The sequence below is a fragment of the Excalfactoria chinensis genome, chromosome 10 (assembly GCF_039878825.1).
Source record: "Excalfactoria chinensis isolate bCotChi1 chromosome 10, bCotChi1.hap2, whole genome shotgun sequence".
NCBI classification, from domain to species: domain Eukaryota; kingdom Metazoa; phylum Chordata; class Aves; order Galliformes; family Phasianidae; genus Excalfactoria; species Excalfactoria chinensis.
The window spans coordinates 13,394,666-13,421,710 of NC_092834.1; the positions used below are offsets into that span (position 1 = coordinate 13,394,666).

The window sequence follows — 27,045 nt, forward strand, 5'->3', positions numbered from 1 at the left end:
TAGCTATTATCATTTGGAAAATGTTTTAAACTTCTCTTTCAAATGAGCACACTGTGAATGTGCTGGAAAAATGACTGAAAACACTATTCTGTGTACCTACCATTGCTTCTAAAAGGAGCTCCTCAAATGCCATCATTGCAGATCAACTGCTCAGCAAATACAACACATACATGAAACAAGCGTGATTTTTTATTTACTCAGACTGCTGCAGAATTATTACTTAAATACTGTTCTGAATTTGTAACTAGTGACTCCATGCAGTTCATAAAGGAATTAGGAATTTCTGCATGTTCCATTTTCCACACAAATACCCCATGCCCTGTGCTCCTCCAGAATGGGAAGCCAGTCCTTACACATACCTCTCTTGCACTGCCGAAGACCAAACACTGCCAAGATACCTCATCCAGCCACCGCCCTCTCTAAGGATGTCTCCTGGTCACGTTTTATAGAGACAGTTTGAAGCCTTCATTTCCAATACATTCAATGCAAGTAAAGACACAGTCATGCACAAGTACCCCATGCTCTGCACAACAGGAGAGGAGACAACAAACCTGGGGTCATTTCACTCCACCCACTCCCCAAGGCAAGCAGCAGCCAAAGGAGTCCTTCCATTCCCATTGCTGCCAGTCAGGATGCTAGGCAAATAAATAAACAGATATATGCTGCAGAGCAACCTTATTGAAAACCCTCCAAATTTCAGTGCAGCAACAATCTCCCAATATTGTTTGAACATAAACCAGAGATTGAATGTTCTGCAATAAAACATTTCAGTGATGCTAACAAAAATATTAAATTTCAACAATATGCTGACTTTTAAAAAGTGGACATCTGTTTACATTTAGGTTTTTCATATGACTATATTCAACAACAATGAAAGGATGAGAGCATTCCTCCCCCCATATCCCTCCAAAACTGGTGAGTGAATATCATACCAATTAAACTGAGAAAAGAGCAGTGCAGGAAATGAAGTTATGTAGTCCTTATTTGGAGGAAGTACTCCCACTGAAGTTAAAGGGAACCTGAGGCCCGAGTAACTGAAATCACTTGAAATGAATAAGGATAAATAAGGATGGCTGGATCTGGCCCAGCATCTGGAGGGGATCCCAGTCTGCCCCTCAATGCCTCCCCATCCTTGTCTTCTGACACTGGCCCAACCCTGGAGCATCACCAACTGCAACCGCATCGTATCTGAAGTGTGTAAAAGCAGCACCTCGCTGGGGCTGAGAAAATCTGGTTCCACAAATGAATTACAGAAAGCTTAACAAAAACAGCAGCACATCTATCTGCTGCGCTACCTCACCAGCAAAAAACACAAAGGACAGCTGAAGGGACTGTCCCTTGAATCCCTGTGCATGGTGCTGCAGCACCCCTGCTGCTGGCAAACAGCAGGTGTGCCAGCCAGAGCACCTGAAACCACACCTGTCTTCTGGAGGCCACTTCTGCTTCATGATTTGAATTCAGAGTAGCCTGCTTTCAGCCAGACCCACCCCAAAGACAGCTTCAGTGTCCTAGTGGGATTCGTGCCCTCGAGCCACAATCACCAGCAGTCCTGTTGCCTAGCTGTTGAGCAGTTCCTTGCCAAACATCTGAGCACACATAGCTGGCAAAGAAAATGAGACATCCTCAGCCTTGAGATGCTGTAACTTATTTCAGTGGATGACTGAATGTTTTGCTTTTAATGGGGAACTTTAAAGAAGCATTTGCTGTCATTAGGAAAGGAGGCGGTCAGTTTTCCTAGGGCACTGACACTGCTTCAGGTCACACACTACTCTCTTGCAGAGTGCTTGAACTAGGAAATGAGGACGAGATGGAGCATTAGGGCTGCCTGGGAACAAATGGAAATATGAGCATTGCTCTCCATTCCCACTAAGAAACCGGTACTGGCTTGTTTATAGTTACTGACCTCTTATTTCTCACAGCTGTTTTTGTGCTGATAAGCAAGGACAGAACTTTTTCATAATAATCTGAATGTATTCTGTGTTACAATAGTATGATTCAGAAATATCAATAAAACAACTCTTAACAACACAGTGAAGACAGTTTGGTCTATCTAAGATAAAGTAGTCCTGGAAACAATTAAGACTTCCACACACTTGAAATTTCAGGAAATGGGGAGAAAGATTATGAGATCAGACTGTTTTAATCGTGTTATGCAAGCATAAAACTGAACTATTTACACTAAAGTTTTATAGTTTTCTAGTGTTAAGAAGCAGGTTTCACAATATCAAAGCTAAGAGATAAAATAAATGTTTGAGGTTAAAAAGCAACTAACAAAAAAAGCAACATTTTGAGAGCTTTTACTATATATATTTACTTACTGTTTTTCTAGATTGTCATTTAAACAAGCTGTATCTAAACAAGATCCACAGAAAGCTGTTAACTCAATTTCCCTTTAAAATCAGCCTTTCTTGCAGAACTAAGAAAGCAACTGCAACTCTTTTCCTTGCTAATAAAAGTGCTAGGAATATACATTTCCAGTAAGCTAGGTGATGCCGACTAACACCATGCTTTCATTAAAGGGAAGAACTGGATTCCATTGTGCTGCCGCTTAGTTACAATCTTCAACACTTCCATAATCCTATTTTCAGAGATCTGTGTTAATGATCTGCCACATTTTATTGCTGCCTGGCAGACCCCACACAAAGTTAACCCTTCCCACCCATGCAAATGAACAGAGCTCTCCCAGCCTGTGTTCTGCACAGGACTGCAGCCTCTACACATGGTGCCACCCCAGAAGATACACAGATGGGCATCGTAAATAGCAATTGCCACCATCACAAGTAAAAGGACAGAGCAGCAAAATCTCCTTGGGTTCCCATGAAGTCAGAGTTAACTCACAGAGCTTTTAAATACGATGTGTCTTTTAGATCACGTACCACCACAGAAATAACATTTCAGTGGTAGGACCAACAGCAGTCACTCACATCAAGCCATTGTTTTCACACTGCGGGATATATGAACTTCTTGCGATATGTAACAGCTTTCATAGCGCTGCAATAAGACACTAATAATAGCAGAGCCTCTGATATTGTAAGCATAGTCAGTAGATTTCACAGACAAAACACCTACAAAATCTCAAAAGGCGTTGTATCTAGAATGATGTGCTGGGCACTGCATGGCCACAAAAAACAGACAGAGCAGCTTTTGAGGGATCTACCATTTGGTCAACTTCAAGGATAACTATTAACATACTAAGTTAAGCAAGATGTTCAGACTCATTTGGGGCAGCCAGGCTTTATTCCCACTGACTTGACTTCTGTCTAGAAGTGCCATATCACTAACCATGAGATTACTTTGAACTTGTTAGGTAAGCCTTAGTTTTCTATGATAATGACACAACTGCTATTAGTGATGAAGTCACCTCTGGAGGTACCCACCATATCAGCAAGTTCTCACTCACTACTCACTATTTGTTGCTGTCCCAGCACAACCTGTCACAGAGCTGTGCCATCAGATATGTTTGTGAGGCCTTTGGCATGGTCAGAGTTAAAATAAATCTTCTCCTTGGAAGGTTCACTCAGATTAAGTTGCTCAGTTTACAGGACAAACCAGCAAACAGCTGTACTCACACAACTCAGGAGGGTGTGAACTGCAGGGAGAAGTGGCAATAAGCATCAAGAAATAGGATCTCCTGAGTCTAGTTGCACAGCAAAGCCAAAGAACTATGTGCTCACAGTTAATGGAAGAAGAATGGGTAGAAACCCTACCCAAGCCAAAGACTGGGGTGTTTCCTGGCTGTCTAACGTGGAGTAAAATAGTCCTTCAGAAAGCGAATGAGGCAGCTACTGAGGTAACCGATGATATGCTGAGATGGTTGTGTTTAGTCAGCATATAACCAGGGACTTTTCACCAAGAGCAACCATAGGAAAAGCCATGAAAACAAGCAAACAAAATGGCAGGAAAGCTTACTCTGACCATCCCATTTTTGCTGGTTTCCTCTTCTAATAATCTTTTCTCCAAATCAGAATTAGGCACATCACTATCCAGACAGCAGCTCTTATGCAAGCCATGACTCCAACTACTACATTAACTAAAGTTCATAAAGTCTGCAGAACAAAAAATATTTCCAGTCATCGAGTCTGTTGGTATTTATTGAGGCTTTTGATAGTCTGAGTTAGTCCTGATTTAGGAGCCCTGTTTTTCCATGCAAGCCTGGAGACCTCACTTATGGTTACTGGGAGCAGTCAACATAAAAATGCTAAAGTAAACAGAACTCTGATTTATTTGCTGCTTCATTTCTCAGACTTTGGTTCTGCAAACACACTTAGATATGCTTATTTCTAGAACATTAACAGTTTCTCTCTTATTTGGAATATTTACCTGACTAAAATGAAGTATGGAAGAGAGTAGCAAGAAAAATTTTCTTCCTGTGGCTCTTGTTTTTATGGCTGGGATGCTGGAAAGATCAGCTTTCTTCTGTTTTCACTCTCGTAGGTTACAGCACAGTGCTTGAGCTTGCTTTTTTGCCTATTTCCATGTACTGAAGCACACAGAGATTGAGTTGATTGTCCGAGGTCAGGCAGGGAACAATTGGCCCCGTTAGGATTACAGCCCCAACTCTACTTCCTCATGCTCCTGTAGTTCTTCATGCTAAATCATGTGGCAAAGTTAAATCTTCCTCTCTGAAAGCTTACTCAATTTCTCTCTCATTCTTCTCTTTTACCTCGCTTCATTGCTTCACTAGAGCTAGAAAACAATGACTTTTTTTCTTCTATTGTATTTCTCAATAATGAGTAACTACACAATTAAAGAGACATCTTTGAGTATCTATTTAGTTTCTTTTCTTCAGTAATTGCCTTTGCAACAGCCCTTGGAAGTCTGAGAACAAGCTGCTTTTCCCTACCACTCATATCCTTTCAAAAAAGGCAATATTTTTCATATACTAAATTAATTTGTTTTCTGTAATTTGTGGGCTGGTATCATAGTGGCAGGTTCAGCTGGGACTAGCGGTTAATGTTCATGATGGAAAGAAGGAGGGCTTTAATCTGCAATAAAAAATGATCTATCTTATACAGACCCTAAAAGGATGCCTATATTAAAAGCATTCAAGCACACTTTCTGACAAGACAGGCATTCTGCACAATGTTTACTGCTCACAGCTTACATTCGTAGACAGTGATCCCATCATCACTTGTGTACAGGTCATTCATCTTAGAGAAGTTTCTATTCCTTTATTTGAATTGACTCCTTTTAAGAAAATATATGTATGCATATGGAAACACACAGCAGATCAACAATAAGACTATCACTGACAGGACGGTAATAGCACACACACTGGGCTCATTCTCCAGCTTTCACACCCACAGGCCAAAAGGCATCAGAGTCCCCAGTTCCCCCAGTGCCCACTCTGCATGCTGGCTGGGTGCCGCAGCTGGTGAGCAGGGGCTGCTTCTCTATAAGGCTGCCTCTCTCATACACACTCTGTGAAGTCGTGTCTTGACCAGAAAGGTTTTGACAACAGAATACATCTCGGCCCCTTTCTGTGCTCCCCAGAGTGAGTCAGATGCTTCTGGTTCAGTGACGCAGCCCTTGGAGTCCAGGTCAGAAAGGACCAAAGGACCAGATAAGGGCTAATTCTGCACTGGAGGTAATAGAGAACAAACCCCACAGCCAGGTGGCTGCTCAGCAGAGATGTACTACAGTCAAAGAACTAGAGGAATACTGATCTGGCCTTCGTGGCAGAAATATCAAGTGTAATCTAGCAATTCTGAAAGCCTTCCCAGCCCACTGGAAATGCTTCCAAATACAGAACAAGTGAGGCAACCCTTGGAAGCAAGAAGCAATTCACATCTTTCTATGAGACAGTCGTTTCAACTAGTGATTTATTATTTGTACTATGGGCAAGCTATTAAAATCTCCAGTCTCTGGATCCGAAACAAGATCATACTCAGCAGAGTATCTTACATGCTCTACGTGAATCTACACACTTGAATTCATTTAACCTTCCAGATATATCTGAAGTCCTGACAATTGTAACCAATCAAATAGAAGGACAAAGGCTACAAAGACACAACAGGACGCTGTGGCACATACCTTGTTGCCCTCACAGGAAACAAAGTAATACCATCTCCCTCCTTCCAGATACCCACAGCATGTTTTTTCTCTGACACCTAAAGGAACAAACACGACTCTTCCTGTCTTGACAACAGGAGACAAAGAATTACTTGTATAAATGCTAGAGCCAGCTAGCAGCACCTCAGAAAGTATGTTCTGGAATTGCAAGTGCAAGACTGACAGCGCTGTGAGTTCCCATCCCCCAGGGCTGGCTGACCACAGACTGCCCCAAAGAGAATCAAGCTTTGTCATCTTTGGTGCTTGGACTCAATGAGCTTCAGTTCTGACAGCACAAGAAAAGGCACAGCTCCAGTCTGAAAGTAAAGGTTTTAGTTGTTACACCTCTGAATTTTTAGTTCTAAGGTCTTGATGCCATTGTGCTTATTGTGAGATTTATAATCAATTTGATGGAAGAAGTTGGGTCCTATGTGAGCTTATACAGGAAATTAGTTATCCTTTTTTAACACCAAATAAAGAAAAAGCAACAACAACAAGAAACATAAACTGGGCAAATACTACTGAGAAATACATGGCCTAAAAGGAGTAGTCATTACTTGTGCCAACTGGCTGAGAAAGTAATCAAAAGGTTTTGTTTCCTTTTTTCCTTTTTCTTTTCTTATTTCTTTTATAATAAATATTTCAGTTCTGAAGATTTTTCGGTGATGCCATTCTTAGGATGGTTTTTACCCTGGGGAAATGGTTCTTTGTGGCCGAGGAGAAAGCTGAGGAACTCTGAGCTGAATTAAGCAACTCTCCAGCTCAGCCCTCGTCTGCAGGACAGTTCATATGGACAACATCCCCTGGTTAAAGACTCACTCCAGTCAGGTTACATTCTAACCTAAATAGTTTTCTACTACCAAAAACTCCTAATTATGTGTGTCTAACGAGATTTCTCCTGTATTAACCTCAGTGATGTAGCAAAGATGGATGAAAGCTTTGCTACTGTATTCAAGGATGCACAAGAACAACTGTTTCAATGAAATGGACTGATACATGGGACCAAATCTAAAACCTGCAGTTGTCACATCTGCAAGATCTCAACTCAACTGTACGTGGCTTTTGTTTTTGGACTTCCAGGTCCACTCTGCCCAAAAACAGTATGGGAGTGGGTGCTGAAAATACACAAATCAGAAACAAAACTATGGGTATTTTTTCCATGATGCCCTGAGAGCTGGGACATCGCCTTTCACACATGTTGCCCTCTGAGAACTTTGCAGTCACATCAGTTGATACATAAGTTCTCTCCTTAAAATGTATTCAGTTTTAAAACCTTGAATTTTTGGTTTGGAACCCAGCTGGACCTCTAAGTGACTGGGTACTGACTGTAAAAAAAGTACTTGCCCAACGGAGTTATTGAAGTACTTAGTGGCAATATGTATTTGCTACTCAGGCATATACCATTAATAACATTTCCCATGGAAATGTTTTAAACAAATAATTGTTGCCTGAGTTACTTTTCAAGCATTAATCTCAAAGGCATCAGTTTTATTCCCAAAGTACCAGCCTTAAGAGATCACCCACTTCCCGTGCTTAAAAACAGCTGTGTTTTTATTCTAAGATATACAATGAATCTATTATTTCATGAATCTGTTATTTCAAAATCTGACTGTGTCCTGTCTCGGACAGTCTGCTGCAGCTGATCCTGCTTGAGCAGAGGAGCTGGACAAGATCATCTCCAGAGGCACCTTCCAACCTCACTCATTTGTGATTTACAGCTGCAGGTAAAAAGCCTTTCTTTCCACTCAGATACTCCAGTTAGCTTATGAGTAGGACATGATTACACTGTGTATCAATAGAACCACCACCAGTTGGAACAGACAGCCTATGAAGGCCCTTACTCTGTTCTATTATATTTTAGTCTTTGCAATCTTCACCAAAAACAATGGGAAAAAAAAGCACTTATGCTTAAGGTAGCCACGGCAATCACACACACTTAGGTGCCAAAGGACCTAAGTAATCTGTGACCTGTGTGTGCAAAGAACCACAGAATACTAAAACAATAATGTAGACATCGTCAAAACTCTCATTTTTAAGTTAAGCGCTCAAAATCAGGGAATAAAATCCATCCTATAATCACACATCAGAATGATGGATGGAACTGCATCCACCGTTCTTCTCAGTTGTAAGTCAGAAACATCTCCACTGGTAAACACATATTAAAATATAAATTTAACAGTTTGTAAATGAAAATAACTCTCATAAAGGCCTCACATTTAGTAAACAAACACAAATATCTCATCAAAATGTGATTTTTGAGGCTTCATAATTCCAGCGCAGCTTTCACGTCTTTCAGTGCTGTAGGCTATATGTATTGAAAAACAATTATCCACGTGACCGAGGGTGGAGTAAAAGAACTGTGATAACAAAATACTGAACCTGGAAAAGGAAATAAATATTTTCTGTTGTTCTTGTTCTGAAAAGGAAACCTACACTTTGCTTTGCTGCAGAACACTGAGCTCAGCCCACAGGACATGCATCAACACATACTCTACATGCTCTGCATACCTTCCCCACCCTTATTCGCAGAAAGGCAGCCCTCCAGCTCATGACCTCACGCAAGCCAAACAGTTCTAATGTTTCTAATGCACTCTGGATAATGAGCAGAAGTCTCTACAGCATGTGATGCTCTATTCCCCTTCCTGCATCTGTGCACTCCCACACACAAACTGTGTCCCAGGAGAGATCTTAAACACACATCTACACCTTGTCCTGAAGCATTCTACCCAGCACATCTCCGGAGCACACCTCAGGTTATTTCCACAGTTTCTCACTGATTTTATTCAGTTTGTAGATTCAGTGTCTCACTTGCAAAGGCTCTACTATTTATATTGCTTAGGTTTTGTTCATCTCCAGAACTGCATGAGGACTTGTAGGCATTAAGTCTGATTTCTCTTCCTATTGAGCAGTTCTCCCTGCCCAGAACCAAAGCTCCTAGGATATCTTCAACTTTGTTTATTTATTTCCCTGCTTATTATTAAGGAGGCAAGCTACAAACTTCTTTTGATTAATTTAAACTCTAGAGGGGAAAAAGAATTAATGTATACTTCAGACAAACTAAACTCTGAAATCAAAGCCTCAGAATTGTGACCCATGCCTTTTCACCTCTTGGACAAAGAATTATCTAGCTCTCTGACGGGGTTCCTCTTCATGCACTCAGAGGTAACATCGTTCATTGATAATGACATAAAATTGGTGTAGCTGTCAATAACAAAACACAGCATCTTCTCAGGACTAGTTCTGAGAACTTTCCAGGAACAGGCTCCGATTTGGATCTTACAACTTTCTTTACAGTAGGTAAATTCACTTAATTTAGGAGTTGCAATTGACTTATACCTGCAAAACTAGGATTGGATTCTACCTTCCAACTCTACTGGTGAATGCGTCTTCTACCATAATTCTGTCCTCCTCTCTTTCTTTCAGGCTTTCCTGCAGTACAGACTGCAAGCAAGCACTACAAGCACAAGGGGTCAGACTTTCACATAACCCATAATTGTTCCAAACATTTCAATTAAATATATTTGAAAATACATTATTATTAAATTGAAGAAAACCTCAAACCCAAATGCTTCAGACCATTATTTTTAAGATTAAATATTTTTTGCTTTCTTTTTTTCTAAGCTACTAACTTCATTCAGTACCTGAAATAAGTCAGCATCATTCTGTTGTCCTTTTCCATCCAAAAAGCTACTCATGAAAAAGTTTGGGCATCTCGCATTACAGCAGGGTGTACTCTATACTCCTCCAGCACCCTGAATTCACACACAGATGTGAGATGCATCATGGAGACAGAGCTTTTGGTATACCAGCTACACTCTACTGATTTATCTAACCGCACTTTGCTCTCTTTATGACTGCTGAGGGACAGCACAACAGGACAACAGCCCACACACAAGTTTGCTTGTAGCAGTGTTCCCTAAAAGAGCCCATTGTTGTCTTGTTTCTGCTGAGAATTCACCTGCTAGGGCATCACAGCCCACTCACCCATGACTATCAGTTGTCTGGAGCAGGACCCGTTGTGTAACAACAGCCTGCCTCCAGTCAGCAATCTGGGCTGCCCAGAGCTCATTCCCCAGTTGCAGCTGTCAGATGGGAACTGCTGCCTTTGGGCCACTCTCTGTAGGCCCAGGGATGGCAGCAGGGCCAGCAGTAGGATCCCTGGCATGATGCTTCATGGAAGCTTGCAGTGCCCCTGCTCCTCCAGCATGATGTTCTTCAGGCTGAGCCAGAAGATCTGACATTTCTCAACACTACCACGTACATTTTCTGACACTAATCGCTATAACATGCATCTACATTACCACTGCAGCTTAGATAAGAAGTTTCCCTTTGATGCAAAAGACCTTCCAAATCCCTGCCCTCCCTTTTCATTTCACATTGCTAAGCAATCCCTAAGCACACAAACTGGATTCCCCTTGGGTTAATCTAGAAGAAGCTGTCCTTTCAGCAACCTGTATTCACTTCATGGGGTCAGAGCACAGCTACACCAAAGTGCACACAGCAGGAATCCTGGGTCCTCAGCACAACTGCTCTGCACAAAATCCACACTCCGCTGCACATAGGCAAAGTCAACATCATCACAGTATTACCTGCAGAAATTCAAGTATTCAGTGATAAAACGTGAAACACGGCTCTTTTTCTCTTGATCCTTTGACTTTTTAAAATAGATGTAAGAATACAGAAAATTCCCATCACTGTTTGCAATAATAATTTAAACAATTAAGAGCGAATCCATTTCCATACTATGTGTATCAGCACATTTGTCTATGATGGATTTTAAGCTGTCTCTGGATGGTAGGGGTATATGGCAGTCGCCAATGCAGGAAAATCCTCAAGTCAACACATTCCATGGCACCCAGTGCTCACACTAACTAGATTAAAACATTACAGCCAGAGGAACGTGTGCTACCTTTGCATTCCAGATTCAATATTCAGCAATATGTGTGAGCAAAATCAAATACAAACAGGTGCTGTGGTCAATGCAAAGTCATGTTATATGGAAATGCAATATATATTTCAATATGTATTGCATATTTCAAGGAGCATTTATGTAACCACTATTTACTGAAGCTACTGCAACAATGTATTGAAATATTTAATTACTAAGATATTCATTATTGCATTATGTATTGCAACCTACTGTAGGGAACCTGCTTTAGCAGTGGGTTAGGTATGTTGATCCCCAGACATCTCTTCCAACCCCTACAGTTCTGTGATTGTGCTGCAGAACACTGTCATACATCAGAATGATTAAAATTTATCCTATGTGATATGAGATAGAAATGCGTCCAGGATTGCCATCATTCACAATCACTGCACACACTTCAATGAATTGTGGTGGTTGATCTATCAGTGTATAAATAAGACAATAACTGCTGTTAGGCTTGGCAATATAGCTCTAAAACTTTTGTGCACAAATCAGTGATCTAAAAGCCACTATTTTAATGCTGATTACTGGTAACTATTTATTTGCAAGTCTTCGTAAGCATTCATGCTATTAAAATTAATGTTGGATAAACAGAAAGAATAGTGCTACACTTCATACAAAGGCTTATTTGTGCAAACACTTTTGTATGCTAAAGCCTGCCTGCATCTGGCAGTTTTCATAGGACTTGGTAAGTCAGATAGCTAGCATGACTTTTAATTAAAAAGTACATTTTAAGTCTTCCACCATGGCTTTTGTTATGAATTTTATTAATAACAGCTGCTACCGTTGATTTATGCACTATAAGCTTGGCATTTTAAACAGTAAGGTTAAGTTACTTACTTTTCTGCTTAATTTATGCTGAATTGAATCCTACAGTCCTTCAATGCTAACCCACTGCTCCTATTATTTCATTCAGAAACCTCAAATGTGTCATCCTTGAGAACTTATTAAATAACTTCTGATCGCTGAGGCAGAAGTGGTACAAATGCAGAATTAAAGTCACTAATGGATAAGCCAGAGCTGCCTTCAGAGAGTAGTGTGGATTAGAAGAAGGGCCCAAAGCAATTCTCTATTAAGATCATTGTGAGCCCCAAAATTTCCTGAAGGATAATGCTAAATGTTTACTTGAAACTTCAGTTTTCCTCCAAGCTATACAATAAGGACAGGCATACTTTCACGTACAGTACACGGGATCACATTTCCTCTGTCTCAGCCATGCAGGGCTGATGCTAGGCACACTCAGTGATGAATTCTCCATGCTTTATTGAATGTAGCACATGAACAATATTTTAAAATTCAAGATAAAATGCTAATGCTTTCTGCAGATGTTGGGGGTTTGTTGTTGTTCTCCTTGCAGAACTCAGTAAGAATGTTATCATCTACTATCGAGCTATTAAATCAGATTCCAGTTAAAGGCACTGGAGTCAGGCAGTACAAACATATGGGAAGCTGGCTGGCCCTGCCAAATTGCTCCATAAATGAGCAACACATTGCATATTAGCTTCAGGATGTATCTTTGTATTCGAAAAAGAGAAGGCTAAGGGGAGTCTCTTAGACAGGAGGGTAAGTAAGACAGAGAGAAAGGACAGCAATGTAGCAAGGAAAAAGTAAACCACTGTTCTAACCATGGTGCTAAACAAACACAGAGTTTATAAACAATCCCTAGAGAGGGCCAAACTTCAGCAAATTCACAGTGAAGAAGCCTGCAATTTGCAATGTATCTATTTATTTACCAGAAAGTTTCTTCTTCGGTTACTTAATGATTATTTCTTTGTCTTTTTAATTTCATAGGTCAACTAACTTTTGAAACTGAACTGTAACATGGAATGTAAGCAGTCACTTGAAATAGGCAAGCCTGTATTTGTGATGTCCCATTCTGGGTGGGATTTCTGGTTAGTTGGTTTTGTTTTACTGCAGTGGGTTGTTTTCGGTTTCTTGTCCTGTTTTCTTTTTTCTTTTTAATTCAACTCATTATTAGAATAGTTTATCCACGCTAGGTGATGTATGGTTATCTATCTCATACCTTTCCCTGTAAACAAAAAGGTGGCTTTATAGAATGTTCTGCTTTAACCATCTATTTTTAAACCACACATAGCAGGTGAAATCCTCCCATATTACCTGTGCAGCAGTGCCACTTATAGACTAACACCTTTGCTAGGATTTCCAAATGGAGCTAGATCTAACAGGAAAGCAAATCTCTGCATAAACTATAGCTCCCAAGACAATCCTGCACATTTGCAGGTTTTCCTCTGTCTCCGTTTCTCATTCATCAGGGAGGATACTGAAAGATCCGTATTTTATCAAAAGTAACAAGATTCAACTTCCAGGATGAGTCCCAGAAGCCCTGAATTTTATTAAGTTACAGTTGCCAAATCGACCAACGTTTGCAGGTTGAAGTACACTGAGAAGGCAAAAACGGACAGACAGCTCACGGCCCTTTTGTAGAGCATCCTCCTGCCATGTGCCAATTCTATGGACTCAGCAGTTCTTGAATCCCCATCATCTTTAGTTCGCCCCAGCCCACATGCTAACAGAGCAGGGGGATTTTGATGTAAACAGTTCCTACTAATTCTTTTCAGCAACTGCAGTCTCAACTTTAACAAGATGAATGAGAAAGTAAACAGAGGCTTTCACTGTGTAACAGCTGAGTAAATGTTGGCCAAGTATTTTAAGCAACTCTTGATGCAGAAGAGTCTTGTATTTTTTAACATCTTTAGACCCAGATCCTCCTTTCATAAATGATGAAAGAAATAACCAAACCTTCCCTATAATTATTTCTGAGCTAAGCATACACAGTGTAAGTAGAAGTCACACAAGGATTGCAAAAACACCTGAAAACACTGCGAGTATATAAAAAGGATTAAAAAACTTCAGTAAAGTTTATATGGGTTTCAGAAGAAGTAAGCTCACTGTAAAAGTTCCAAATCCAAGCCCAGAACCTACTTCATCAAAATAACCCCTGACAGTAACATCTATTAAATAATGGAAAATTCTCCTGAGACTTAGCAGCATATATACCTGGAAAACAAAGTTCCAAAAATAGAACAAATGAGAGGATAGGTAAATTAGACTAACTAGCACAGTGTTTTTCCTTAACAACTTCCTACACATTCATGGCAATAATACAATGTTGATGCTACGAGTTGGCTGCTGAAACCCAGGGTTGGCTGGCAGAAAACCACTAGTGATCATGCTCCCTTGCAAGCCATTGAACTTCATGGCAAAATGACCTGCAAGGCAAGCAACAACTGCCCTGTTGCATTAGATCACTCAGCAGATCGTATCCTTAAGCATGCTATGCTTGGCCTAAGGACATTAAAAAAAAATCATGATTCTCCTTTAGGTTGCTCTTACCTGTCACAGCCTTCCGCTAGCCAGGCAAACCAGCCACTTCGCTGAGCCAAACTCCACCACTTACACCACAACTGAATCTGCCACTCTGTCTACAGACAGCAGAAACAATCATGCCATATAAAAAGTGAAGGATAAGAAAATAAGGGGTGTTTCCGCTTTTCTACAACAGGTTCTTCTGGTACTGTTTTGCTCTTTCTCTACCTGCAGCTGTTACAAACTGCTACAGCACCATCACTTTCCATTGATTCACAACCACAGTCTATGAGTGGGGTTTGACTTTTCTTCCTGGTATGATGTCAATGCAGATTTCCCAGAATGAAGGCAGTGCGCCATTAACCATAACACTGGTGTTGTTAAGCAAAACAAAGAATGAAATATCCTAGAATAAACAGTGACATGTTTACTTAAGCAAGAAGTCTAAACTGGAATTCTTGACCGCTCACAAAGCAATTCAGTTAAGAAGTTCTTCTTACCAAAAGCAGTTTTGAAAAAGAGCACTGCATCAACTACACAGAGGGCCATTTCATCAATGGAAGACCTTCTGGATGCCTAACTAAGCAAAGTACATTTTCCAAGGTCTAAGATTACATAAGGTATAAATGCTGCATTTAAAGGAAGCAAAACGGAGGGAACAAACCAGGAAATACTGCGAGGGAATTAGTGGAGCTGATCCTACAATACCAGCACAAGTTGCTTTTGAGGAAAAATGAGAAACCGTGCCAAACTACACAATAAATTCCTATCCACATTATTTAACAAGTGCTTTGGAAGATGGTGGTAGTTAAAGAGTAACCTCAGCTGAACTGTATCCAATAGCTGAAAACAAGCTAGTGGCTTGTTTTCTCTTCTTGTGGTGCCAACTTAATCAGTTCAGAACTGGACTTCCTTTCAAATGACTTGGCAATGAGCAAGAACCTCTTCAAGATGACTGGAGTTCAGGAACCACTAAGTGCTGTTATATATTGTCTGTCACTGTCATTGAAAGGTCTTTTAATCTTGGTCTGAGCTACTCCTGCCAAAAGACAACCCACTCAGAGAACCCCATAAAAAAAACAACAGAAATCCCTCTACTCCTGCCACCAACCCTGGCCACTTGGATACACTGTGCACACTCCTGCTTAGCTTCTGACTTTTGGAATATTTCGGTCTATCAATACAACAAACTACAGCCTTTGCCTTCCTACTTTGATTTGTTGGTGCCTCTAGACTTGTAAGCGTCTGTTTCAGCCCTAGAGGTAAGAGCATCGGGAATGTCTCGTGCTGCACCAACTAATGTCTTACCACTGAAAAGACCACAACACTAAATGCTTGAAAAAACACTGTACAAGAAGAGAAAAGATTTAGTAGAAATCAGCCAAGTATTGGATTTTAGGGAGATCCAAAGCTCATTTACTGGAATTAGTTTTTGAAGGGATACATGATTTACCACTGGAAGGATTTAAATAGCAGCATTACTGAGTTGTATAAAGTCAAATTACCTTCATTCTGAAAGATACATCATTTCACACAAAAATGCACCTCCTAAGGGATTCAACTTTATAAGGTATAGTATACAGGTAGCAGGATCAGGACATTTGAGGGATAAGATAGCCATAAATCTTTGAATCTGAAGCTAAGAAAAAAAAAAAAAAAGTTGGATTAAAAATTAGTACTTGGGAAATTACCTTTGAATTCATTACGACTCAGCTCTGCCACGGGAAGAAAAAAAAAAAAAAGAAAGAAAGAAAGAACAGTAAGAAACAAGAAGCCTTGTCTCCTGATGCCATTAACACACATAGCCAAGAACTGCCACAAATCCACAAGCTGCCTTCAGGCAGCCCAGCACAGCAAGTGAAACGAAAGCGGTGCATCCTGTTTCTGATCTGTTTCTTTGGATGTCACATAGCTATAGTAGAATGCTTTTTTGCAATTAACTTGCTTAGATGCCTCTGATTTCTTTGGAAGGCCCTGCATTCTTTTGTCTCCACACAGATTTTTATCTAAAGTTAACTTTTGTATTTTAACACAACATGCCCAGTAGTTTAGTGTTCCCATGACAACATCTCGTAATGAAGACTCAAATCTCTCAGACCTACTGTCACAGTCGACACCAAAAAGAAAAAGAAGCATTTTCAACGGCAGTATTCCAATATTTTCTGACCTCACAGTAATAACAATACAGGTATCTTCCAGCGAACCTTGAACTCTGCATCCCAAACACCACCACAGTCACACCACCATCAGCAACAGCCCTCTGAGCTTAGCTCCAATAGCACCACTCTGCCTTTCACCAGATCTGCCTTTGGTCCATTAGTTATATTTTTATTACTTCTCCTGATCAAAGTAATGGACTAGATGCTGGCTTCTTGGCTGTTCTGGCAGCACTGCTGCAGGAACTTGAAATTATTAAGCAGATGTTCTGCAATTTAACTGGGGACTTGTTTTGCTCTAACGAGATACAGAATTTGTTACAATGAAGGAAATTGCTTGTGGATTTGCTGCAATGTATTTTACATTCACTAGGTAACAGTTTTAAAGGAGCAATGAAAAAGAAAATACAGTAAAAGTTTATATTGCTTTTCAAATCTGATGATGTCACCAGACTTACATTATTGTACTTGAGTAAAAAAGATCAGGCCTGACTTTTTGAGGACTGTTTTTACACTTGCTATCCACCTCCCTGGTGCAATGGATCCAAACATCTAGCTCTTTGTGATGACTCCCTGGAGAGATCACCGTACTGTTCCAGAAGGATTGGCCACAGTGACTTGCACTGCAGCATTCTTTTAGGACATCGACTGGAGTTATTCAGACGCAGATCTCTCTTTGCCGATACGTAAGTGAATTTAATGCATGGTTTCTGCGTGGTCTTTTCAAAATTCACTTTAAACTCATGGTAAATAGATTTAAATTCACGGTTATATGGTGCAATATGGAAAGCAAATTAACAAATTCACAAGTAGTCTGCGGAGAAATGCCAAGGATTTGTATCTATCTGGGTGTAACAGGGAGGACTGATCCAGTAAAATATTAGCAAGAACTGACTCTCCTTTTTAACTGACCTCAAACTGTGCCTTAGATATTTATTATGCGCCGTGCTTATAAAACTTCCAAGATGTCTAATGGAAACAAAATACAATAGAAGCCAGTTCTGCTTTTCATTTTATATACTACCACTGGGAATCTCTCTCTTCTGATGTTCATCCATACTATAAGCTTTTCTTTAACAGTGGGTAAGATTTTCCTTGCTTTGAAAATAATAATTCACCATAACAAATGGGAATATCAAGGATATATAAATGTCAGTTCAACTACTTATGCTGGCTAAATAGGCATGATCTTTTAATTCCCTTTGTAACACTCAGCACTACCAAAAATTTCCATTCAGAACATTAACGTAGTACTCCAGAAACACAGGAATGCCTATATTTAAATAACAATGTGCAGCACAGGCACCCAAATTCATATTCATAAGTAACCTCATTTTTCTTATAGCTAATAGCTGCAATGAATTGTAAACTCTGTGCTCCTTTAAAATACTGGAGAATGAAACTGGAAACTGTCTGTCTGAGGGCTTTTGAAGGAATGCTATCTTTAAAAAAACACTCTACAAGACTCGATCCTTTTGAACCCTCAGTAGCAGTTTACCTTTACAACCTCCCATTCTTTCCCCACTCTTTTAAACTTGCAAAGAGCCTGCAGACTAAGGCTCAGCTTTGTCAGTCCCTGCACTCAGCTAAAGGCACAGGGACCAACATTAGAGGCTTTCACCTTGTAATACAAAGCATACCATCTTTATGCTCGCATCCCATAGAAAGAGGTTTCACCTAAATAAAAGAGATTCAAGGACTCAGTTATTCTTGTGGGTCCCTTCCCCTGTCCTGCAGTCACCCCAGCACCCCACAAATGGGTAAAGCTCACAGCTATGGCCTTACGTGGGGAAGCTTCATTTCCTACATTAGGCAAAACCCACTCACATGTGAAGTGCTCAACAATTGTGCTTAAAAATCTGTCACTGAGGAGGTCCTACCACTACAATCCAGCAACAGAAGAAATTCCAGATCTGAAACCTAACCTCCATACCAGAGCAGCCTTTCCTAAGCTTCTCAGCTGGCTGCTTTGAGCTTGTCTGGCAGTACCCCTCTCCTCCTGCTAACTGCGGTCCCATCTTTAGGCTGACCCAAAATTCAGGTTGGGAATTAATGACAAAGGCAGAACATTTATAAAGCTGATCACACAAAACCACAGATTTTACTGAAATCTGAACCTGCATATCAACTTTTTCAGTCAATTTAGTTATTTATTTCCTACAGTGTGGACCACATCATAGTAAGTACATTAGGAAAATGAAATTTTGCACCTCAATGTTCCAGACAGAGGAGATGCAGGTTCTACTGCTGGGTGCATGCACCAGCAGAATGCCGAGTACACAAACAGAAAGCCAGAACATAAATGTTTAGATTCTCATCTGACCCTTCTGAAGTCAATCGTATTCTTCCTTTTGCATCAGTTGATACTGGAGCAGGATCAAAATTAACAATCCATAAATGAAAAGAGAAACAAAAGGCAGATTTTGGGGAGTGCCAAATATGGAAGTAATTTGTCCCTTAAGACAGTTCAAAAAACCTTTGCTGTTTACTGTTACATCTTCACAGAATGAAAGAAATGCCTGAACTCCACGTTCCTGTACTGCTGTGTTCCGAGGCCCAGTCTGTACGCTCATCCAAGCAGCAGCAGGCCTGGATTCAACAAAAGCTGCCAGAACCCCAGATCCTTTGTACAGAGCACAGATCCTGGGTGAACACTTTTCCCTGAGCCATCTTTTTTCAGAGCAACTCTGCAAATACCCAGTGAGGTCACCGATCTCCCAAGGAGTTGACTACATACCCAGTTCTCTCAGTACACAGAAGAAAACGGTATCAAACTGAAACAATTTTTTGCAGGATCAGACAATCAGTTCTGTTTGCTTTTTAGTTACATAGCAATTTTTCTTCTAAATGACTCTGCAACTTTGACCTCACCCAAAAGCCAGTGAAGTGAATGGAAAATCTCCCTCTAACCTCAAGAACTTTTGGACCATTTGGGCCCCCAAAACTTCATACTTCTATTGCATTCCTTTAGCTTCAGCAGCAACCTGGCTGGGAGCTCCACAGCCTGCTCCATGTGCAGCAGCAGGCTGGGACAATCGCTGCTGACTGCAGGAGATAAATGTGAGAACTTTTACTAAATCAAACATGTGGAAAATATTATGATGCTATTTAAAAAAACCTTTGAAATACATAACTTCATCAACAAAACTTATTTCTTTGCATAAGCCAAGGCACAGTAATTTTAAAAATCCAGCATAGCTTGATAGTTTTAAGTAGGGATCCTCTTTTCTACTTCATTTACCAACTTCATTTTGTTTTCTCCTTGTCTCTCAGCTGTTCATTTCTTTTTTGAAGATGAAAAGAATATTCACCAGGCATTTTTCAGTTTTGCCTTCTAAGTCAAACAACCCACATTGCACAGGAGAAAGAATTTAAAATCAAGAACATGTACTGCCAAAAATTGAAAATGATACAAGAAATACGTTCATACATTTACCAACAAAGACGGAACACATGGTGATAATCTTTCTCTTAATTGTTGCCCTGTTTATTCAGCATTTCCCAATGTCAATGCATAACATATGTTACAATGATTATGCTGTTTCAACCTTGCAGCTCTATTCTATTCTCCAGACTGTTTCTTGGATCTAGAAGATACAACAGGATTGTTGGGGGTTTTTTGCAAGAACTGCACACCTGCAAAATGTTGTGAGCCCTAAGTTGTCCTCCATTCTAGTGCACACTACAAGAAATAGTTGTGCAGATGCTCATGACAAGGACTCTGAAGACCACAATCATAAAACCTGAAAGCATATTTTCCTGGTGAAGCTGAAATACACATCTGTTCAGGCCATTCAAGTCTGCTTCTCTTCATCTGCTATGAAAAGTGTCCACCATCAAAATAACTGATATAAAAGAATCAAGACAGAGACTCATTTTTCATGCCAATTTCAAGGCAATTTTTTTTAAATGTTCCAATTTCCTTAAATATGACAGTATCATCCCAAAAAAGACTAAAGCATACCAAAGAACTTCTCTAAGTGCACTTGTGTACAGTACTCAGGCCAATGCAAACAGCCCTAAATACCGTGAGAAAGTTCATTCTTGATAAGAGAGTCAAGATATCCCATTTGACCTTCTGTTCTCTCCCCTATCTTAACAAACTCAACATAAAAAGGATCCGATGCTTTAAAATGAAATGAAGATTCAAAAAGATTATAATTCTACCATTGTGCAACACTGCCAACCTTGCTAGAACTGAGGTACTGAAGAAGCAGGATCAGCATTATCTTCCATTTAGAATAGCAGTGGTATGATGGTGTGAAAGTTGTGCTCAACCTAAGAGCCACAGAAGACGATGCAAATTAAATGGAGAGCAACCCCTGAATTTGCCTGAAGCCTTTGCCTTGGTCCATCAATCCAGTCTACTCAGCTCCCTCTGTAGTGCTTTTCTCCCATCAGGCAGATCAACACTCCCTCCCAGCTGGGTGTCGTCTGCAAACTTCCTGATGGTGCACTCAATCCCCTCATCAAGATCATTAATAAAAATGTTAAATAGAAACAACCCCAGTACTAAGCCCTGGGGGACACTGCTCCTTCTCAAACAGTACTTTAAATATTTAGATGCCTATAAACAGCAGTTTCTACTTGCACTCATTCCTCATTGCACTCTCCAAATAGCAAGTAGAAAAGCAGGGAAGTTGAGGCACACACAATTAATTGGAAACATCACAAAATGTGCAGTGCATGTGACCTATTAGAGAAGATGGCAGACTTCGTATCTTAGATCTCTGCTCAAAGCAGTACAGTCAATAATATATATACATTATTATTTGAATTGCAACAAATCACATAATCCCACATAAAAGCAAGCTCTAATATTGCTAAGCTTCCAACCAATGCAAATCAAAATATGTTTATCAAAAGAATTAAACAGGAAGTATAAATATAAAATGAGTTGCCATGCTGAAGAATTAAGTTTCCATATACATAAGTATCTAAGCATGTTTTTTATGAAAGCTTTCTACAGAAGTAGTTACATATTTCAGTAATACACAGGATATTTACAATTTCCAGGTCAAACAACACAACAGATGTTCAGGAAGCAGATTTATTGATGAAGTCAAAGAAGTGCCTCAGATACTTCAGCACAATCATATTCTATTCTATTTGAACAAATTTTAGTCTCATAAATCAGCAACATTTCCAAGAGATTTCAGTTAAAAATAGAATAGGATTTTTAGTAACGTGCAAATGTGACCCTTTACAGGATTTTCAATGGGCCTAAAGGAAACCAGGGCTCATATTCTGTCAACATTCAACAGAAATTTTATACCTACAGTATTTAAGTTCCTGTCAATAATTTCAGATATATGCTTTCAGATGTTTGCTCTAGTACTAATCTGCTACAGGTTTATGACTCAGTTTAATGTTACTCTTGCTAAGTAACTGTTCTTGATCAGCCAGAGATTAAGACTAGTCCAATATTAAGTAGCACAAAAGATCACAGAAAAGGACAAGCAAAGCAAATTGCAGCATGTTTCATACATCAGCTCACATAGCAGGCAAAGAAGCCATGAGTTCTGATAAAGCACGCAAGTTTTCCCAAGTGTTTTTCCTACTTCTCAAATTAATAAGCTAGACTGTAACACTGGAGTGTCCACATGCAACATACATGCAAACAGCACACAGCAGGCAAATATCAGCCTAGATATTCAACAATTTAAGAAGAATATAGAATAAAAATAAGAATAAATTATTATAATTAAAAATAAGAATATAGGGCATGCAATTAACATACAAGCTTCCAGAACAACTAACCACAAAACAGAATAAAAGCAATCAAGAACAATTCTATCAGGTAGAAGCAAAAAACAACTGACTGTGGTGTATTGCCATAAGAAATGAAGGCTTCAAGCAGCTGCCTCATTGAATACAATACCCTGCAGTTGCATGAAGTGCAGAACAGCTGGATTATTTCTGGAGAAATTCTGTATATACACAAGCATTTGTATGTCCACTAACCAGAAGTAATTTACCAGACAAATTATAAATAAAACAGTAAGACTTCTTGTGTTATGGGTGAAAAAAAATTAGATTCTCAAAGTACTGCAACAAAAGCTACAAAAATACTGGTTCAGCATAGCACAACCACAGTCACAATGACCTGGCAGTAACATATCCGGAAAGGCCAGGAGTTCATAAACTGTGGCTGCATTACCTCTGTTTCTGAAGGACAGTGCTCCTCTAGCCAAAAAGTCACAGGGAAACACATATACATCAGGGCCTACCTTACAATCTCAAGGATGAATTCTCTAATTACTAACAAGTTCCACTTCCTATTAACATACAATAACAACAATATCCTGTATATATTAAACTTCACCATGTTTCTAAAATGGTTTTACATTAAGACATTATGACATCCAACAATGAAATGAATGTGCTTGCACTAATAACACACAAGCAATACTCATCTATAAAAATATATTTATATTCATACAAGCAGAAGAAAAAAAACACACTAAGTCACTGAAAACAGGTACAATACATTCAGGTTGGCGCAGAATATTCACTAACCTATGACTTTACACAATGCCCAATAGACTACACTTACATCTAGCCTTACAACTTTCACAGATATTAGACATGCACATTCAATAGATTCACACAAATAGTTAAAAGTAATGAGAAAAAAAACTCAGAAGCAACATCTGGAAATCTGAAAACAGAAGTGCTACTTAACAGAGATCTGCCATTCATTCAGCAGACCTACTCCCAGGAAATGTTGTCCTGAAGTTTGCTAGCTCTGGCAGATAATTTCTGCCAGTGAGCTGAATGGAAGATGCTCAACAAAACATCTTTTTAATAAGACTTTAGTACTGCATAAATGGTTTCCCCACAAGTCTGTATAGCCCTGTCTGCACAAAGCCTCAGAAAGTCAACCCAAACATTCCAAAGCTGGAAATATCAGCAAGACTACTCTGTGCTGCTTTCAGTTGTAGGGATTTTTATTGCAGTTGATATTCAGCCTCCCTCAATCCTTGCACAAACACAGTGTGCTATATAGGCTCACATTTGTCTCTCAGCAGTCAAATAGAAAAAGAAAATTCATAAGAGAAAGCCTAGCCTAGCAACAAGAAAGATGCTGATGAACACTTGCAGGCCTTCCAAATCCCCCTCACTTCCAAAGGCCACCTGCTCTGGCCGGCTGCATGGCCCTGGCCTGCCCTGCATGGGCAGCAGGGCCTCTGCAAGCAGCATGCACAGCCCAGCCAGCCCCAGGCCTACCTGCCAGCAGTGCTGCTGAAGTAGCCTGGGAGAGCTGAGCATGGCTCTGTTCCTAGCAACTTGTCTAGCTGGATGCCAGGCAAAGAAGTCCTGATGTTACCCAACAGAATGATGTAGATCCTCCAGCCACATCTTCAATCCTGTTCACTGCAGGGCAGTTGGGTTAAATGACCTTTTATGGTCCCTTCCAACTCTAACAATTCTATAATTCTGTGTTTCCATGATTTGAACATTCATTGCTACTGTGGACTTAAACTTCAGCACAGATTTTACAATCATGTCATTATGATGTCTTCCCTTTGACACAAATCGATCTTCCTCTCAAACTCTGCTCTTAAAGTTGTTCTGTGGTTTTGGTTCTCCAATATAACACTTCTTTCATTAAATACACTGAAGTCACGAGGTTTACAGCCTCTTTAATATGCCTTTTTTTAATAAAGACAGAAGTTTGTGTTGGAGCAGTAGCAGATAAAGCGGGTTAGAAATGCAGCTGCACCAATCTGAACAAGGGAGAAATAAAAGTGTTATTTTTCAAAAATAATAATAATTATACTGAACTCACCATCAAGATAGGACTGTAAATCTTGGCTTAGCTGCTCGTATTGATCCAACACAAATACTAGGAGCAAGCTGAGATGTGCAGGGGAGGGAAAAATAACTGATTGTGGTATGTTTTAGATCTCCTGAGTCATCTTTCCTGGCACAGGGCAGAGTGAGTCAATGCCGCTGTGTAGGAAGCAAGGAGATGGAGGTGGGCTGAGCTGGCTCTGCATTGGCTATGTCTCATTAAGGGTAATTTGAAAAGGGATTCATCAAAGCTAAATCTTTGACGCCATGCTACAAGAGAAGTCATTTCATCTGCAGACAACATCATCAGCCCTCTGGTTGCTGGAATACCGAGCCCTTTCTTCTGCCTGAATGCATGGCACAAAGTGCCAAAGTTATACAGCTTTGAAACTGACTGAGGGCAACTTTGCAATGCCTTACATGACTTTAATTAAAAGCAGACCAAATAATGAATGATCATAATTTGAGGTAAAGATGTAGTACTGCAACTCTTCCATACACTCACAACAGTGAAAAGCAGGACTGAGGCACAACTACACTAGAGAAAGTGTTATTTGATCAACTAAGATTCAGGTACTAAATTACTCGAATCTGCACTGACTCAAGTTTTGCAGTAAGGATAGGTAATATCAATTGTGAACCACAGTTGCTCATTTAAGCAAACTAGAAAGAAAATGCTAGCAAGCTCGCTACACATGGAAATGTCTGTTTCTAGATACATAAAAAAGGAACTTCACATACACGCAGCATTCTGTGAGTACCCTGAAATATACTTCCAATAGCTCCTTCAGCACATCTCTGATGGAAGGCTCTTCATTATTCCTCCAAAATAGGCATTTTGCTCATGTGCAGTGAAGATGGCACAGAACCCCAAAACCTGGCTCAGATTGCTCTTCACATAGCACAGCCCAGTACGGGTCAACTTGGAACCCAGGGGCAATTCAGTGACAGCTGAATGTGCTGTTTTCTACATGACTCACCTAGCTGCAGCCCTACACCGATGTGCTTTTTCACTGCTTCATTTTGAAACCTACTATCAGGCTCTATGGTACCTCAGTTTATTAACAAACAAGTATCACCAGCAACTATCAGCCCCTTTTTCCTTCCTCACCTATTACAGTAAAGGGATTAGAAACACAAAGAAGAGACTCAGAGCTGCAAGAGCAGTCTCTCCATCACCAAAAAAATTTTCCAATTCATTTTCCATACCTTGTCCTATTTTGCCTCCATTTTGGAGCTTGGAAAGCAACACAGCATACCAAGTTTAAGGCTGAGTGCAAGTCAAATGTACATAGAGTACTTAGTAGATCATTGACATTAAAGACATGCATAATGAGGAAACTTACCACTCTATCAGTTTTAGAAAATACAGTATAGGGTGTCAACATCAAGATAAATCATAGCACACAAACATTTACTTGCAATGAAGTCTCTAGTAAATTAAAATCCCTGTAAATGTTAATGGTAAGGCATCAAAAGCCACAACATGATGTATTATCTCTAGCTAATAGTGTAAAATTGCATTATGTGTAGCTACTTGCACAGAAAGCAATCATAAAAGCAATATTCAAGACAGACTGCAACAACTGAAGTAAATTCTCTTCCATCTACTTGTTCCTGTCAAATATAGAAAGGACAAGTAGATGGGTCTATGCCCTGCAATTTTAAATTTCAAGGTACAATTCTGTGCCCCCATTTGGCTAGAAGACACAGCACCAAACAAACATCACACAGCATGCACAGCCTGCCATTAAAGGGATAACTGTGTAATCTTACAACAGTGACTCATGTCAAGTGATAGAATGGCATTGCAGTACTAAAGACAGCTAATGTATAGCATGCATACATCATACCCTTTGTGTAAGCCCTCTTTGATCCTTGCAGTACAGTGAGAAACAGCTTTTTTAAGATGTTACTTTAAAAAAAAAAAAAATAATAAAGGCAAAATAGTTTCTACTGAATCCAGAGTTGAAACATATTTGAAGGTGTAAGGTGGAATGATACAAAGATGGTAACAGATATGCAAAAGGTTATTTATGAGGAAAAACTCACCCATATGGATGCCTTCGCTGAGAAATACTGAGGCAATCTTCACCAGGGAGCAATCTCCAAGAGATGCTGCCTTAGTGGTGGTCAGCCCTTAAATGAAGTCTAGAGAATGTGGAGTCAATCTCCACCCCTTCCAGGAGCACAGCTAAATGACTCTCACCTGTGCTCCCACAGCTGACCTGACACTTGCCTCAGCTGATTACCAGTTTCCCATACAGAAGGATAAACCATTTACTTCATAAATAATCACAAGTTTCAGCTGAGGAAGGCTCAGCTCTTGCTTACAGAAGACAAACAAGTACCTTTTTCACAAAACGTGGTCCCAGTTATAACCCTACTGAGGTTTTATACTTAAGCAATTGGGATTCTGAAGGACAGACCACTGACAGAGTTTTCACTACCCAATGCAGGACAATTGGTTTAACAGGCAATTGGGAAAACCTGCAGCACAGGTATTCCTCCCACACTATCTCCAACTGTCAAACACAACATTAGAAAGTATAAATCACACAGTCAGAGAGTCCTGAAATGAATGGATCAAGATCACAAGTCACATGCTAAGCTGGAAATAAAAAAAAACAACTCAATTTACTGAAACTGACTTATACGGAGCCTTTGATGACAAAGGCAAATACCTGAAAGAGAAAACGTAATAGCGATATAGATGAAATAATCTTGCAACATCATATGGAGGTAAAGGTACACATGTCAAAGTAGAACTTGCAAGGTTTCATTATT

General features: G+C 39.9%; 1 protein-coding gene across 1 annotated transcript in view; it reads right to left on the bottom strand.

Annotated features, from left to right (window-relative positions):
• Window positions 1-27,045, bottom strand: part of THSD4 (thrombospondin type 1 domain containing 4) — a 243,174-nt gene that overhangs the window by 148,563 nt on the left and 67,566 nt on the right. The window lies entirely within an intron of this gene.